General features: G+C 42.3%; 1 long non-coding RNA gene across 1 annotated transcript; it reads right to left on the bottom strand.

Moving 5' to 3' along the window:
* Positions 1-150: 150 nt before the first annotated feature.
* On the bottom strand, positions 151-3,329 carry LOC147146650 (uncharacterized). The gene is made up of 3 exons (XR_015087220.1): positions 2,842-3,329; positions 2,583-2,666; positions 151-1,161 (listed from the first exon to the last, which is right to left on the bottom strand). It is a non-coding gene; the product is annotated as an uncharacterized LOC147146650 (long non-coding RNA).
* Positions 3,330-4,080: the final 751 nt, after the last annotated feature.

Below are 4,080 nucleotides of genomic sequence, written 5' to 3' on the forward strand. Positions count from 1 at the left end.
TTCCTTCTGGTTCGGGCCCAATATGTAGTTATGTGTCTTTTTTTTTGCTTTTTTGAAAATATTTCTAATACTTGTCCTCACATATTCTTTGAGTATATTTACAGTGATAGAAGAGCAACAGGCGCTGAAAAAATGGTGTGGTGAATTTGCTTCATTTTATTTTATCAAGTGGTTCCATAAAATAAAATCATCTGGATCCAGACACATTTTTGAAATAAGTAGAAGTACAGTATGATACAGATATATATTTTTAATGATTAGTTGTACAGTGTGATAAAAAAATGTGTCCAGATTTTAATAATTTTGTGCACCCACTGGATGAAATAAAATTATGTAAATTCAACAAAAACGTTTTACAATGTAGGTAAGTAGTTAGTAGCTTTCATTTACAAGACACAAAAAGGACTCCATCAGTGTCCTGAACTCAAACCCATATTTTTTCGAACATGATCATTTGTAACATAAACAATTTGACGTTTTAACGTGATAAATATCACATGATGATGTCAAGAATTTCACACTTAACGTGATAAATGTCATGTTTGACATAATCGAAAGCTGTCTGACTTTGGGTTCAGGTCACTGTCGGAATCCTTTTTGTGTCTCATAAATGAAAGTCACTGGCAATGCGGTAATTGAGCTGCTCTTCTATAATCCTGTCATCAAAATAATGCCAAGTGTTTTTAAAAAGAAGACACACACACACCTCCATCAGGCTCTTCCAGTGACCTGAACCGGAAGGGACCACTTTGTTTTATTTTGCTCAATTCGGAAGTCAAACTGATCATGAAACTTACCGTGTTAAAATGTGTAATTGATCACTGTTATAGCATGATATTGATTTTTTTTTTTTTTCTCTGATGTGTCAGCAATACGCTTCCGTGGACAGATAGATGAAAAAAGAGACATTGTTTTATGGATCGCTTTAATTTTTGGGGTGAATACAATTTGGGGAACGAAATAAGTGCTCTGACGGCATGGTAATGTGCTTGTGAGTCACTGGTCTCGCTTCACTAAGTATGCGCCCCAAAGTGGTCCTGGTAGGTGGTCTGAGGAGGGCGGGGCCCAGGCCGGAGCGTGACTTGCGCTCTCAGGCGGCGCACGTCAAAACTTTCCGAGAAGTCTACCTTGGGAAGGTTTGGAAGCCGGCGGGAACCGCACCTGACAAAAGACAGGAAACAACCTCCGATGACATCGCATAACCCCTTTCTCAGGTCGCCTTCTCACATCCTTGCGATCTCGTGAGACGTCATCTGTCCTCTAATGTATGCTTAAAGCAACGGGCACGGAACACCCGAATGTTGTTCTTGTCTGCTAGCTCCAACCAAGCATGCATCGGGGGTGACTGGTGACAACCTGGCCTAAACTAATCAAACTTGGCTGATTTTCGATTGGTTAATTGCATGTGAGCTTAGCTTGTAGCTTTTGACCTAGCTTAGCATGCTGTCGTTGACCTTCTATGACAGGGGTCTTCAATCCTGTTCCTCGAGGGCCGCATTCCATCTCTCCCTGCTGCAACGCACCTGACTCAAATGATCTGGGTCGTTCTCGTGCTTCTTCAGAGCTTGCTGATGAGCTGATCATTTGAATCAGGTGTGTTGCAGCAGGACGGCGGCCCTCGAGGACCGGAACTGGACATGCCTGTGCTAATACAAGTGGTGTGGTGTTAATAATAAGTAATTAGCGTGATGACTGGAAGGCAAATTAGCGACCTCATTTCAGCTTCATTTAGCATCTGCTTCAGCCACGTGGCTATTTTGTTTGAAAATGCCCGATTTGAGATATTTTAATGTGGGTTTAATCAAACACCTGACTTCTGTCATGTTTTTGCTCTGTTGTGTTTTCTCTCCCTCTCTCGCTCGTTGCAGCCCAGCAGGAGTGGGGGGGGGGGGGGGTTCGGATGGGGGGGGGGTTGTTCCCTTCAGCTGCGCACCTGTGGCTGATCATAATCAGCAAGGTTTAGAGGACTCCGTTCTCCATCGCGTCTTGTCGGATGCTTGACCTTGCGCGCCTCACAGCCCAAGTTCATTTTTCTTGACACCTCGCTCTCGAATTACGTTCTCGATTTTCTTGTTATACTTTTGTCTGGTAATGTTATGTCTTTGTTTTCGCCAGCGTTTTCTGTTTCTACTTTTTCAATCATTTTTTATTTTTTGCATTCTACGATTTTGTCCTGTTCTGCATTTCTGGGATCCACACTCTCCATTGTCCGCTTTAGTTGGACTCGTGTCAACTTCAATAGCGGACTCAAACATCCGGACTCAAACACTCAAATTAGACCTCTGACTTCACGACCCAAATGAGATCCCGACTCATACTCCAGAACATGAAGTGACAAAATGGCCGCCCCATGAGATGGCTGAAAACGGCTAGATTTTGCTGATTAACTCGTATTCCACAAACGCAATATCAGAATGCTGGGTTTCAACTAGTGTCTGCATAGAACTTATTCTTGGAAAAAAGACATGTTTGGGTTCACTTCCTCTTTAAGAAAAAGACTGGGGCCAATCTTCAAATAGCTTGATTGTTGTTGTGTGTGTCACAGAATAATTCCGTAAATTCCACCCGGCCCACGCACTTACCCACAATTCTCAAAGTGGACGCCGTGGACTCTGCCCAGCTGCCCCGGATAGAATCCGCGTACATCCCTTCCTTGACGCCACGCTCTGAAAAGATGCAGGAACATCCCGTTTGAGTTCTCCTGGGGGCAAATGCCCAACAAGTAACCTTAGGAAATACTTTACTATCGGTTAAGGTGGCTTGACTTTTTTTTTTTTCTCCTCTGATTGGCTGCTACCATCAATTAGCACAAAATCGATATGATTTGGGACAGTAGCTCACGTGAATGCACCGACGTGGTCACCACCAGACGCTCGGAACTCGTGCAACCTCACAGCCACGCCGGGGCCCGCCATTGCACAACAGCGCCACCAACAGATGAACATGTGAATATCATCATGCGCAATTTGATCACGCTCGGTAAAAAAAAAAAATCATGAAAATACAAACGGAAACTTGCACTTCCTCATTCAACATCACTTCCTGGTTCATTTGATATTGTTATCAAAAACTGATTAAGAAAGTTGTCTTTTCTCACCATACACTGAAACAAAGCCCTTTGGCCGCTGTCAATCAAACGTTGACGCGCCCATTTAGTGGCATGGCAGACGCATGGACGCGCCCCCTTCGCAGCTGTCAATCAAACATGGACTACTTTTTTTCTACATCCAAACATTGATAACCGATGTGTAAACGTTGCACATATTTTAATAAACTAGAAGGGCTGCAATGATCATATAGTTTATTATTGCTTTGTTTATTTTAGTAACTTACACATTTTAGAACAAAAAAAAAAAAAAACAACCACAAAAAACAAGACATGCATATTAGCCAGTGTAATACTGGACTAATGAAGTGTTGCTCGGTTTCGCCTGGTCTGACGCGCTGTGGGTTTTTACCTGTTGCCTCATTGTGTCCATCAACAGAGAGTCCATAAGCCATTTGCTAAAATAGATCGTTTATTTATCACTTTCCAAGGCTTAAAATCTCCATAAAACACAAAGCGTCTATAGTCAATAGTACTGGTACAAATTCCGTCAAAGCGGTGAAAATCCTCTATGCTTTTCCCGTCGACACCTGTCCACTCTTTGTTTCTCTAAGTGACAGCGTCACACAGTGCTCAACACAAGTAATACAATCATTTACCCCATATTTGGCGCCTATACCATGTTTGCATCAAAACAAATTCCAATGAAAAGAAGGGAAGAATAGTTGTAGTAGTTTTAAGTTGAACAATGTTAACTTTGATTTGTATTACCCAATGGCACGCAAAATATCTCACAGGGGTTATTAAAATTTAGCTATATTATTTTGTTCGTAAATTAGTTTGTGGTAAATAGCTTTAGTATGCTTTTGTAATCCTTCGGACATAAACACAGATGAAAACATAATCTCCTTCTCTGCAACATATCTATCTGCGCGTTGGCCCAAATGAATACTCACCTGGAAGAGGAGATCTTGCGCTTGTGTGCTTCTCGTCTCGTGTGGTGTGGCAGAGTCCGAACGGAGGTGAGGGAAACC

The sequence above is a fragment of the Filicampus tigris genome, chromosome 6, assembly GCF_054856515.1.
Source record: "Filicampus tigris isolate MCC_2025a chromosome 6, RoL_Ftig_1.0, whole genome shotgun sequence".
NCBI lineage: Eukaryota > Metazoa > Chordata > Actinopteri > Syngnathiformes > Syngnathidae > Filicampus > Filicampus tigris.